The sequence below is a fragment of the Theropithecus gelada genome, chromosome 2 (assembly GCF_003255815.1).
Source record: "Theropithecus gelada isolate Dixy chromosome 2, Tgel_1.0, whole genome shotgun sequence".
NCBI lineage: Eukaryota > Metazoa > Chordata > Mammalia > Primates > Cercopithecidae > Theropithecus > Theropithecus gelada.
Window position 1 is genome coordinate 15205371 of NC_037669.1, and position 14181 is coordinate 15219551.

Below are 14181 nucleotides of genomic sequence, written 5' to 3' on the forward strand. Positions count from 1 at the left end.
CCATTCCAACTGAAAACTGATATGTGCATATATGTGTTTATAAATAAACATTATGAAAAGACAAATGTAATGTTGTGTAAAAATAAATGAACTCATGGATATAAAGTATCCCTTTAATCTTGTGTTACATTTATTAATTTCAAATGAAGCAAAGCAGTGGCTGTAATATCATTCAATGTGTCCTGTGTAAGAAGTCATATGATAAATTTCCCTTAGAATTTACAATATAAAGAGTTTTATATCCTTTATAACACCCTATCCTTAAATGCCACATGCCAGACACAGAAGCCATACAAGAGTGACTGTAACACACAAGTACAAAGCACCACCAAGCAAAAAGGGGTTAATACTGCACAGACGGCCCCAAAGTACAGCTTGAGGAACACAGGGAGTCATCCCAACACCTTCACTTAGCTGCCATGGAAACAGCAAACACTATAAGCTTTGCTTCATTCAATCTTCCAAAATGAAACATTAATAGGGAAAACTCACTAACACTTGTGGTGAACAATATTAGCAAGGATGCAATGTGTCTCCTGGGCTGTAGGACTCCATCTGCTTCAGCTGAACTCTCAGAAATTACAGATGAGATATATGCATATGCACACACATATACACATACCTGTACGCACACAGATGTATTTAAATGAAGGTGCATACACTGGGCTAAAATACAAACAACAGAAATCAAAGGTCATATATAAAAAGGCTAAATATAACACAGGCCTAGAACCAGCTCCTGGTTGGGAGGTGGGGAAAGGTAGACAATTTGTGGTGGGCAGGGAAGACTATGTACACAATTAGTGGTGGGCAGAGAAGGCATCAGTGTAAAGAACTCAGACTCACTTCACAGTAATGGCCCACAGGAAAGTGTGATGTTGTCTCATGTACATAAATACGACTCCAACCTTGCTTTTGTACAAACCAAGCTTGGTAGGCACCCAGGAGGACTGTGGGTTTGTCTTGATGACAGGGCACTGCACCACACTGTTGCTAAACCTTCCAGCCCTAGGAACTCTTCTGCTACCATCCCTTTACCTGCTACCATCTAAAAGGGAGGCCTCCCTTTTAGGCCCCTGGGCTTTTTCCCATTCAACAACTACAGCCTGAGGCCTGCCCAACCACCTAGCTTCACGTGACTAATTGTAGTGACTAACTGCATGGCTTCCTGCAAGCAAGGTGCTTCTGTATCTGTCTCCTTTCTGACCCCAATATGAAAACATTTCTGTAACTGTTTGGCACCTAAGAAACATGATGGTTGTGGATAACGTCACAAGTACACAGGGAGACCCAGTAACAAGACATGCAAGGTGAGGGTAAAGGGCACAGAGCTGCTCTAGCATTTCAAAACCAGGACCGTAGCTTGCCATACATTTGGGCGGGGGGTAGCAGAAGGGATGCGCAGAGCTGATGACTTCATCGGCTCCTCAGCAGCAGGTACATTCAAATTGAAGATGTCTTGAGAGTCCCACTCTACCCAAATCGTGAGTCTGGTCATTCCTCTAGCAGACCTTGGTGCAGGGACAGCTAGAAAAGCTGAGTTCCAATTGAGTCTGTTGCACCGAGAGTCCTTTTGAAGATGCTCAGCAAAGTAATTATTTTCTTTTGAGCAGATGTACAGCACATCCATGAGAAGGTCATGTAAAGGATGCCCTGCAGCCCAGTCAAACCATCCAATCTCAGTATTATCATAGCCCCCCGTGAGTTTCTTCCAACAGCCGCCGTCACTGTACAGTAATAGCCGAGCAGCATTAGGGCGAGTCATCAATGGTGGGCAACCAGAAGACCATGTTGGAACACGCGCTGGCAAAAGTCATGAACTTGGGGTTGAATTGCAAACAGGTAATCGGGCCGGTGTGTTTACCATCCAACACAGCTACTTTTATACCACTCTCTCCATTCCAGACATGGATCTTGCCATCCTCCGAACCAATCATAATAAACTGAGAGTCTGGAGTAAACGAAGCCTCCAGTGTGACAGCTTTGCTGTTTGCATAACCCTCAAACGTGTGCATCACCACTCCTTTGAATGCATCAATGAGAGAAATGAAGCTGCCGTTGGTGGCAATGAGGATGACCTTGCCATCGTTGCTGAATTTCAGTCCTGTCCACTCACAGGTTCGATGACACTGCATCTTAAAGGTAGTAAATGGCCCCTTATCAAAAGAACGAAGGTCGTAAAGTTTGACCATCTCAGAGTTGACACCTGCAGCCAAAATTAACCCTTCTGGATCAAAAGAACAAACTGGCTTCCCCTGTAGATGCACGAGGCCCTGGCAGTTAGGAGCCCGGAGATCCCAGAGTCGAATGGTCCTATCAAGAGACCCAGAAATGAAAATGTCATCCACAGGTGACATGGACAAGGCCACCACCCTTTTGCTATGTCCAGGAAAGTATCTGATGTATTTGTTGTCATGCAAGGACAAGTAACGAATAGTATCGTCTATTTTGTTAGAGCTGTAAACAGCTGTGTTTGCCTCATGAGTGAATCTGATGAGGTCCACGCCATATTTCTTACTGTACAGGGTTCTCTTTGGCTTGCCCTCCTGGCAGTCGTAGAGCACGATGGAGTCGTCGTTGCTGCTTGAGATGACCGTCTGGCCGTTGGGGCTGAAATCGAAGCAGTTAATCTTGTCTGAGTTTTCGCAGAACACCCTGGCGACGCGGAAGCTCCGCAGCACGCTGTCGGTCAGCTTCATGGCGGCGGCTGGGGAAGGCAGCGGGGTCTGGCAGCGGGCGGGCTGCTGAGGGGCCAACTCTGGGTGGCGGGAGTGTTGAGCCGGTGGCTAGCGAGAAGTCGGCCGGCAGGGGGGGCGCCTCCTCTTCTTCCTCCTCCTTGGACGACGGTCTTCTGCCTCAGCTGTGGAGCCGCGCCGACCGTTAGTCCTCACAGCCACCTCAGGCGCAACCGACGCAGCACCACCTCAGCGTGTCCGCCATCTTGGGGCGACGGGCAAAAGTCGAGGACCGGGAGCCTCAGCCGGCGCACGCCGGGAAACGGGTGGTGAGAGAGATTTTCATTGAATATAAAACTGAGGGTTGGAAGGGATTTTTTTCCCTAATGGAAATTTTAGGATTTTAATTTTTTTGTGTGTATTTTCTGTTGAAATTCATCTCTCTTATTATTGCTGTTTTGAAGGTAATGCATCTTATCTTGCTCATTCAGGTAGAATTGTTTTGTTCTTTGTTTTCTGAAGTCTTCCTATGATATGTCTGTGCCAATTGAAAATTATTAGAGAACATTTTTCATAGATTTCGCGGAGATTTTTGTCTATTTGACTTGGCGAAGTCTTTTTTTTCTCTTCTTTGCTTCTAGGATTTCAGTTACCATAATAATATTAGATCTTCGCGGTATGTCTTTTACACTTTTCATCTTTCTGTGCTTCAATTTGGGTATTTTTTTCTGTCTCATCTTGCAGTTTATTTATTCTGTGCTTTTTGGTGATGTCTACTGAGTCACTAATATATCTTAATTATGTTTTTCCAATTCTAGAATTTTTATTTAACTCTTTATAGATTTTGTTTAACTCTTTATAGATCAATATCTAGATATTTATATTTTATATTTATAATTGAATATATAATATAAATGCAATTTACATTAATATATATGCGAATATACATATTTATATATCTTTAATGGGAGAAGAGTGCACTAGTATCTGGTTTAGTGATTTATATATTTAATAAAAATTAAAGTAATCTTTCATGGTATCTTCTAGAAGTCTGCTACTTCAAGATAAGCACTAAACCACCATTTGTATTCCCTTAGTAGATATAGATTTTCCCCTTACCTGAGAATTGTAAACTACAATCAAGTGTGATATAATTGTATATGTGTTTGTAACACATCTTTACCATAACCAATAACTTTGAATGTGAAAACCATTATTTCAAACTACAGCATTTATTGATATTTTATTAAACTTACTATTTATTTTTGCTATCCCGAGGGCAATTTAAAATTAAGAGAAGCAGCAATGGACATGTATTATTGAGAATTTGGAATCGAAGATATCATTTTTCTTTTAAGCACAAGTAATCTAGATAGTTACTATATTTGAAGTCATACTCTGACCAACCTCAATTTCAAATTTTTACCTAGCTGACCCCAAATAATGATATTGGTCTGGCGACTTCATGCTTTATGAGACTTGTGTAGAAAAAAAAGACACACACAATCGATCCTCTTTCATGAGATGTTGAGCCTGTAGGCTTCCTTCAAAGGAGTTCTTTGTCCTTATGTGGAACGAGTGAGGGAAAGGAAGAAGGAAAGAAAGAGCCCAACTCGGTTTTAATACAGAGTCTATGAAAGTGATTCAGTGAGGCAGAAAGCTTCATTGCGAGTCTATGATACAGGTTCAGTTACAGGCAACAAAGAGAAAGTAAATTCCACAAACCTTTTCAAAAAAGTAGATTTAAAAACAACAATGACAACACTGGAAAGCCAGATCAAATCAAGAGTTGTAAACCCCAAAATTAACAAATCTAGAGAAGTGAAAAAAAAATTCCTGTGCTAAATTAGTTTCATTAAATGGCCATCAACTCATGTTAACTTCCTATGGTGGTAACACAATCTAAAAATGTTTTTTCCTATTACCTTTGTTTCTGCTAACACTGTCTATCTCTCTCTCTCTCTCTCTCTCTCTGTCTCTCTCTATCTATCTATATTTGGAAAAATATTTTTAGTGTAATATGTATGCTTCAAAGCATAAAAGCCTAATGTTCAAGTTAGACAAAAATAATGATTTTTCTTTTCTCTGTGTTTTATTATGTGTGCACACACCAAATATAGTGTGTATATGTGTGTGTGTGTATGATGTTTTGGCTTACAATATATTAACTTATAGCACAATGATGTTAACCTATAAAATCCATGGCCCTTCACATAGAAATCTGGATTTTCAACTTCTCTTAGAAGAGAAAAATATGGGATAATACCAGGAGAACAATTTGCTATGGAAATAATTTGCTGGAGCTCCACTCTCTTTAGACCGTGTACATTCCTTTGCATTGTCCTTATTTCTCTTATTATCTGCCAGATTTGAGATGTCTGTTAACTTTTGTGGAAGCTTGGATTATTTAATTGTAAATTTAGGAGAAAGATTTTTCTTCATGTGTCTATTAAAACATGAAGAAAAAGACTAGTGGTCTGTGCACTTTAGATAAATGGTAGTAAGCCCTGTTCTTAGTAGAAGTGAAGAATATTCCTTTTTATATTCAAGGTGTGTTGTTGTGAAAAGAGTAAAGACGCTGTTTAAAAAATAAGTCACATTAAGACACATGCCAGAAATTAGAAATTTTAAGTGACTAAAGAAGGAAAAAGAGCAACCAAAAATAGAAGTGTCAGGCCAGCATGTTTTATTTTAGACGTTGTGCTGCATATAAGCCTTTCTCTTTTAACACCCATATCTTTTTAAAATTTATTTTTGCTTTTCTTTATTTCTTTAAAAAGAAAACAAAGTGGGATACATACATAGAATACACAGGGTTGTTACATAGGCGTACGTGGGCCATGGTGGTTTGCTGCACCTATTGACCCGTCCTCTAAGTTCCCTCCCCTCTCTCCCCAGCCCCCAACAGGCCCTAGTGTCTTTTGTTTCCCTCTCTGTATCCATGTGTTTTCACTGTTCAACTCCCACTTATGAGTGAGAACATGCAGTATTTGGTTTTCTGTTCCTGTGTTAGTCTGCGGAGGATGGTGGCATCTAGCTTCATCCGTGTCCCTACAAAGGACATAATCTAATTCTTTTTATGGCTGCATAGTATTCCACAGTGTACAGGTACCACATTTTCTTTATCCAGTCTATCATTGATTGACATTTGAGTTGGTTTCATTTCTTTGTTATTGTAAATAGTGCTGCAATAAACAAACGTGTGATGTGTCTTTATAATAGAATGATTTATAATCCTTTGGGTATATACACAGTAATGGGATTGCTGGGTCAATGGTTCTGGTTCTAGATCCTTGAGGAGTTGCTATACTGTCTCCCACAAGGTTGAACTAATTTACATTCCCACCAACAGTGTAAAAGTGTTCCTATTTCTCCACAGCCTTGCCAGCATCTATTGTTTCCCAACATTTTAATAATCATCATTCTGACTGGCGTGAGATTGTATCTCATTGTGGTTTAATATTCAATTCTCTGATGATCAGTAATGTTGAGCTTCTTTTCATATCTCTGTTGGCCACATAAATGACTTCTTTTGAAAAGTGTTTTTTCATATCCTTTGCCCACTTTTTGATAAGGTTTTTTATTATTTTTTTGTCTTGTAAATTTGTTTAAGTTCCTTTTAAATTTTGGAGATTAGACGTTTGTCAGGTGGGGGTAGGTTGCAAAATTTTATCCCATTCTATAGGTTGCCTGCTCACTCTGATGATACTTTCTTTTGCTGTGCAGAAGCTCTTCAGTTTAATTAGATCCCATTTGTCAATTTTGGCTTTTGTTGCAACTGCTTTTGGCATTTTTGTCATGAAGTCTTTGCCCATGCCTACATCCTGAATGGTATTGCCTAGGGTTTTTATGGTTTGGGGTTTTACATTTAAGTCTTTAATTTATCTTGTGTTAATTTTTGTATAAGATGTAAAGCAGGGGTCCAGTTTCAGTTTTCTGCATTTTGCTGACTAGTTTTCCCAGCACCATTTACTGAATAGGAGATCCTTTCCCCATTGGTTGTTTTTTTCAGGTTTGTTGAAGATAAGATGGTTATAGATGTGTGGTGTTATTTCTGAGGTCTCTGTTTTGTTCCATTGTGCTATTTGTCTTTTTTGGTACCAGTACCCTGCTGTTTGGTTACCATAGTCTTATAGTACAGTTTGAAGTCACATACTGTGATGCCTCCAGCTTTGTTCTTTTTGCTTAGGATTGTCTGGGCTATAGTGGGTCTTCTTTGACTGCATATGAAATTTAGAATAGTTTTTTCCTATTTCTGTGAAGAATGTCAATGGTAGTTCAATGGGAATAGCATTGAATCTGTAAATTACTTTGCACAGTATAGCCCTTTTCAGGATATTGATTCTTCCTATCCATGAGGATGGAATGTTTGTCCATTTGTTTGTGTCCTCTCTTATTCCTTGAGCAGTGTTTTCTAGTTCTCCTTGAAGAGGTCCTTCATATCCCTTGTTACCTGTATTCCTAGGTATTTTATTCTGTTTGTAGCGATTATGAATGGGAGTTCATTCATAATTTGGCTCTCTGCTTGTCTACTGTGGTGTAAAGGAATGCTTGTGATTTTTGCACATTGATTTTGTATCCTGAGACTGCTGAAGTTGCTCATCAGCTTAAGGAGTTTTTGGGCTGAGACAGTGGGGTTTTCTAAATATAGAATCATGTCATCTGCAAACAGAGACAATTTGATTTCCTCTCTTTCTATGTGAATGTCCTTTATTTCTTTCTCTTGCCTGATTGCCGTGGCCAGAACTTCCAATACTATGTTGAATAGAAGTGGTGAGAGAGGGCATCCTTGTTTGGTAGTGGTTTTCAAAGGGAATGCTTCCAGCTTTTGCCCATTCAATATGATATTGGCTGTGAGTTATTCATAAGTAGATCTTATTATTTTGAGATATGTTCCATCAATACCTAGTTTGTTGAGAGTTTTTAACATGAAGCGATGTTGAATTTTATCAAAGGCCTTTTCTGCATCTATTGAGATAATCTATGGTTTTTGTCATTGGTTCTGTTTATGTGATGGATTACATTTATTAATTTGCATATGTTGAACCAGTCTTGCATCCCAGGGATGAAGCCAACTTGATCGTGGTGGATAAGTTTTTTGTTGTACTGCTGGATTCAGTTTGCTAGTATTTTATTGAGGATTTTCACATCGATATTCATCAGGGGTATTGGCCTGAAGTTTTCATTTTTTATTGTATCTCTTCCTGGTTTTGGTATCAGGATGATGCTGACCTCATGAAATGAGTCAGTGAGGAGTCCCTGCTTTTCAATTGTTTAGAATAGTTTCAGAAGGAATGGTATGAGCTCCTCTTTGTACCACAGATCAAATTCAGCTGTGAATCTGTTTATTCCTGAGGTTTTTTTGGTTGGTAGGCTATTAATTAGTGCCTCAATTTCAGAACTTGCTATTGGTCTATTCGGGGATTTGACTTCTTCCTTCTTTGTCATTGTGAGGGTGTATGTGTCCAGGAATTTATCTCTCTCTTCTTTATTTTCTAGTTTATTTGCATAGAGCTGTTTTTAGTATTCTCTGATGGTAGTTTGTTTTTCTGTGGGGTCAGTAGTGATACCCTCTTTATCATTTTGTATTGTGTCTGACTCTTCTCTCTCTTCTTCTTTATTGGTCTAGCTAGTGGTCTATCTATTTTGTTAATCGTTTTTCAAAAAACCAGCTCCCGGACTCATTGAATTTTTTTTTTTTGGAGGGCTTTTCATGTCTCTATTTCCTTCAGTTCTTCTCTGATCTTAGTTATTTCTTGTCTTCTGCTAGCTTTTCGATTTGTTTTCTCTCTAGCTCTTTTACTTGTGATGTTAGGGTGTCAATTTAAGAACTTTCTAGCTTTCTGGTGTGGGCATTTAGTACTATAAATTTCCCTCTTGACACTGCTTTAGCTGTATCCCGGAGATTCTGGTACATTGTCTCTTTTTTCTCATTGTTTTCAAAGAACTTCTTGATTTCTGCCTTAATTTCATTCTTTACCCAGGAGTCATGTAGGAACAGGTTGTTCAATTTCCATGTAGGTGTGTGGTTTTGAGTGAGTTTCATAATCCTGAGTTCTAATTTGATTGCACTGTGGTCTGAGAGACTGTTTGTTATGATTTTGGTTATTTTGCATTAGCTGGGGAGTGTTTTACTTCCAATTATGTGGTCGATTTTAGAGTAAGTGCAGGGTGGCACTGAGAAGAATGTATATTCTGGTGATTTGGGATATAGTGTTCTGTAGACATTTACTAGGTCCACTTGATCCAGAGCTAAGTTCAAGTCCTGAATATCCTTGTTAATTTTCTGTCTTATTGACCTGTCTAATACTGACAGTGAGGTGTTTTAGTCTCACACTATTATTGTGTGGGAGTCTAAGTCTCTTTGTACATCTCTAAGAACTTGTTTTATGAATCTGGGTGCTCCTTTCTTGGGTGCATATATATTTAAAATATTTAGCTCTTCCTGTTGAATTGTTCCCTTTACCATTATGTAATGCCTTTCTTTGTCTTTTTTGATCTTTGTTGGTTTAAAGTCCGTTTTGTCAGAGACTAGGGATTGCAAAAAAAGCAATCCCTGCTTTTTTTGCTTTCCATTTGCTGGGTAAATTTTCATCCATCCCTTTATTTTGAGCCTATGTGTGTCTTTGCACATGAGATGGGTCTTCTGAATACAGCACCCCATGGGTCTTGACACTTTATCCAATTTGCCAGTTTGTGTCTTTTAACTGGGACATTTAGCCCATTTATTGTTATGTGTAAACTTGATCCTGTTATCATGATGTTATCTGGTTATTTTGCACACTAGTTGATGCAGTTTCTTTATAGTATCATCGGTCTTTACATTTTGGTGTGTTTTGCGGTGGCTAATACAGGTTTTTCCTTTCTGTATTTAGTGCTTTCTTCAGGAACTTTTGGAGGGCAGGCCTGGTGGTGATGAAATCCATCCCACAACATTTGCTTGTCTGGAAAGAAATTTATTTCTCCTTCACTTATGAAGCTTAGTTTGCCTGGATATGAAATCCTGAGTTGAAAATTCTTTTATTTAAGAATGTTGAATATTGGCCCTCACCTGCTTCTGGCTTGTAGGGTTTCTACAGAGAGATCTGGTGTTAGTCTGATGGGCTTCCCTTTGTAGGCAACCTGGCCTTTCTCTGTGGCTGCCCTTAACAGTTTTTCCTTCATTTCGACCTTGGAGAATCTGATGATTATGTGTCTTGGGGTTGATCTTCTCATGAAGTATCTTAGTGGTATTCTCTGTATTTCCTGAATTTGCATGTTGGCCTGTCTTGCCAGGTTGGGGAAGTTCTCCTGGATAATATCCTGAAATGTGATTTCCAGTTTGTTTCCATTCTCCCCGTCTCTTTCCGGTACTCCAATCAATCGTAGGTTTGGTCTTTTTATGAGGTCCCATATTTCTTGGAGGTTTTGTTCAGTCCTTTTCATTCCTTTTTTTTTCTTTTACTTTTTTTTTTTTTTTTGCTAGTCTTGTCTGCATGTCTTATTTTGGCAAGGTAGTCTTCAACCTCTGATACCCTTTCTTCTGCTTGGTTGATTCAGTTATTGAAACTTATGTATGCTTCACAAAGTTCTCATGCTGTTTTTCAGCTCCATCAGGTCATTTATGTTCCTCTCCAAACTGGTTATTCTAGTTAGCAACCCTTCTAACCTTTTATGAAGTTTCTTTGCATCTTTGTATTGGGTTAGAACATGCTCCTAGCTCAGTGTAGTTTATTGTTACCCATCTTCTGAAGTCTACTTCTGTCAATTCGTCCATCTGATCCTCCGTCCAGTTCTGTGTCCTTGATGGAAATTATGTTGCTATCATTTGGAGAAGAGGCACTCTGGCCTTTTGGGTTTTCAGCATTCTTTCATTGATTCTTTCTCATCTTCGTGAGTTTGTCTAGATTTAATTTTTGAGGCTGCTGACCCTTGGATGGTTTTTTTGGGGGGACTTTATTTGTTGTTGATGCTTTCTTGTTGCTTCTGTTTGTTTTACTTTCAATGATCAGGTCCCCCTTTTGTAGGGCTGCTACAGTTTGCTAGGGGTTCACTTCAGGTCCTATTCATCTGATTCACTCCCATGCCTGGAGATGTCGCTCAAGGAGGCTGCAGAACAGGAAAGATGGGTGCCTGCCCCTTCTTCTGGGACCTCTGACCTCGAGGGGCTCCAATCTGATGCTAGTAGGATTGCTCCTGTATAGGGTATTGACAGCCCCTCTTGGAGGATCTCACACAGTTGGGTAGCACGGAGAAGAGGATGTATTTAATGAAGCACTTTGTTCTTGGTGGAGGAGGTGTGCTTTGCTTGAGGGAAACCCACTCATCTGGGCTGCTCTGATTCCTCACAACTACCAGGAGGAAAGGCTAAGTCTGTTGGTCCGCAGAGACTATGGCCACCTCTCCCCCTAGGGGCTCATTCCCAGGGAGATACGGGTTCTATCCCTGAGCCTCTGGCTGGAGTTATGGAGTTCTTGCAAGGAGGCCTTGCCCAATGAGGAAGGATGGGTCAGGGTCAGCACACAGATGGCCACAGCTGGTGTGTTGGGCTGTGGAGGACCAAGCTGTCCAGCCTTCCTGGCTGCAGCAGGGGAAAAGCCCAGCCTGGAGCTATTAAGATGGATGCTACCCTTCCCCGGCCAGGGAGCTTAGCGTGTTAGGCAGTTGAGAGCTTAGCAGGCAGTGGCAGCCGGTGCAGGTCACCCCTCCTCCCTGGAGTTCCATAGCCTTCAACAGATTCCAGCTGAGAGGCCATTGAGAATCTGTGCGTTCCAGGGTTGGGACACTAGGCCCCGGTGGCACGGGTTTGTGAGTTCTTCTGATGTGTGGGTTGCACAGTTCCGTGGGGAAAGCATGGTTTCCCTGGCTGGGTAGCACACTCACTCACTGCCTCCCTTAGCTGGGGGAGGGGTCTTGCCTGCCCAGTGTGGGTCTCAGGTGGGCTGCCACACTACACTGTTCCTCCTTCCTCTCATGGCTCATGGCAGCCTCCTAGTCAGTTCTGATGAGAGAACCTGAGTACACTGGTTGCAGTCCGATGTTCAATGGCATCCAGCATGGAAGAAAGATATAGTCTGGGAGCCTGAGCCAGTCTTGAACACCCATATCTTAACAATCTTTTTAAGTTTCAGAAACTTGAAATATTATTATCATTATCATATACCTATGATGTGATATATAATAAATATTCTATCAGTGTTAGTGGAAGGCAAGGCCTAAGGAGGTTGAAATGTATATAATCATTTTCTCAGTCATTCTTGTTGCCAGAGTTTGGGCATGTGATTTGAACTACATCTATCGGATGCACTGCCCTAGACTTTGAATTAAGAGTAAAAGGTTAAACCATTTGGAGACAATAAGTACCTCTTTCTCTTGGTCAGGCTAATTGCAGCAAGATGGACTCTGAGGTGGCATGTGCTTCGTGCCAATTACTGATCTAGTGCTATTAGTGTCAGTAGAACCACATTTAGTTTACAGTGGAGATGGTCATGGTTTTCTCACCTGTTTTGAGCAGTGATTTGGGACATTGTTACTGACACTGCAAACTCAATTAGCTGAAGTTAGTTTCTTTCATTTCAACTAAAGGCCCCTAGAGTCAACTCAAATTGGTACCAAAACCCTTTCAGATTTTCAGAAAATCTTTAGTTACCTGGATTAAAGACAAGAAAAATAAAAAGTACTATACAGGAATGAGATTCTGTTAGTTTGTAGGAAGCTGTAGACAGATTAAACCAAACATTTTCCAGAAGAGTATAACAAAGGGAGGCAGGCTTAAGTGAACCACAGGTTTAACCAAGATAACGATGGCCATAGACTATAATAAGGGTAAAAAGAGAAAAAAGAGGTGGTAGGTTTAATAGACTGTAATTTCAGGTTAGTTTGAATTCCATTTGTGTAAGTGTTTTAGAAAAGTTGTTTGAAAAGAAAGAGTCGGTTTTATTTAAAGAATTGACTATTTTAACAAAAAAAAAAAATTAGCCAGGTGTGTTGGTGCACATGTGTAGGCACAGCTACTCAGGAGGCTGAGGCAGGAGGATTGCTTGAACCTGGGAGGCAGAGGTTGCAGTGAGCGGAGATCCCAATGGTACACTCCAGCCTGGGCAACAGAGCGAGGCTTCATGTAAAAATAAATTAAAACAACAGAACAGAATTGACTATTTTAATTTCAAATTGTTGGTATATGTACAGTTCTCCTCTGTTCATATTTGCTCTGTTGATACCATACATTTTAATTTTACATAGGCTGTATGTCTCCTATTAATTATTCTTTTTAAAACACAATTATCTTTTAAAGATATTTAAATAATGTGATAAAAGATTGTTATTCTTACTCATGCACTTACCATTTCTGCTGTTTCCTGAATTTTGTGGTGTTTCAGAGTTATAGCTGGCATCATTTTTCTTCCTGGAGGACTAATTTCGACATTTCTTTCTCTTTCTCAGGCTAAGGAGTTTTGGAGCAGAGACGATGGCGTTTGACAAGGAACAGTGGCTTTCTTGAAGTACAGACCTGCTGGATTGCTTCAGCTTCCTGCGTCCGAATTTGTAAGATTTGTTTCAGCTTTTGCATGGCTGAGAATGTCTTGATTTGGTCTTTGTATTTGAAAAATATTCCTTTTTTCTTTTATTACTTTAAAGAAATTGCTTCACAGTTTTCTCACTTGAATTGTTTCAAATGAGAAATCTGCTGTCCAGTTTAATCTGTACATGATATGTCTTTTTCCTCTGGCTACTTGTGGGACATTATCACTGGTTTTAAGTAGTCTAACTAAGGTGTTTTGTTGTGCTTCTGTGCTTGACTTTGAACTTGGATCTGTAGGTTCATTTATTTTCCATTTTTTACAACATCAAAAATATTGTTTTTATTAGTTATTAACATAAGAAAATAAATTAAAAACATTCAGGTATTCATTTTAAAACTTTAAAGATAGAACTTTTGTCCGTGTTTCCAAAGCAATATTTTTTGAACATTTGTGTATGTGTGTGGGGGGTGTGTGTGTGTGTGTGTGTTTAATTTAGTGAGACTTGACTGCTGGATACTCTCAGTATCTCTCATTCATCAGGTAAATGATATCAGTGTCTCAGTATCATTCATAGGCTGTAACTGACTTCTTTATCTGGGAGTTATTTACTTAAACTGCCTCTGCTATAATAGAAAACACTTATTTGGTTGCATATTTAGCTCTGGCTATATGGAACGTACTTTGTTTTTGGAGAACTAGAGGTTCTCCGTAGTTAGCATAAATGTATAAAACAATATTGTGTCCGCAGTATATTTCTCCTGTGGCTTTTCATAATTTTTTGGTCTTCCCACTATCTCAAAATGCAGTAACAGCATGTGTATTGTCTAACTCTATTTGTACAATATTGGGAAATGTAATCCTTAAATAGATAGAGAAGTCCTAATGGAAATACTGTGAATATGCCCTAAGAAGTCACATAGATTTAGTAAGAGACAGTTTTCTTCTTCAGTCAATTAAGATTCTGTTTCCCTAAAGTAAATCTATAGATTCAATTTAAAAAGGGT

The 14181-nt window shown here is 39.5% G+C and overlaps 1 pseudogene across 1 annotated transcript; it reads right to left on the reverse strand.

The window, feature by feature from the left end:
* Window positions 1–1487: 1487 nt before the first annotated feature.
* LOC112619489 lies at window positions 1488–2957 on the reverse strand (annotated as a pseudogene). The gene has a single exon (XR_003118232.1). The product of XR_003118232.1 is annotated as a WD repeat-containing protein 82 pseudogene (transcript).
* Between the last annotated feature and the right edge of the window lie 11224 nt (window positions 2958–14181).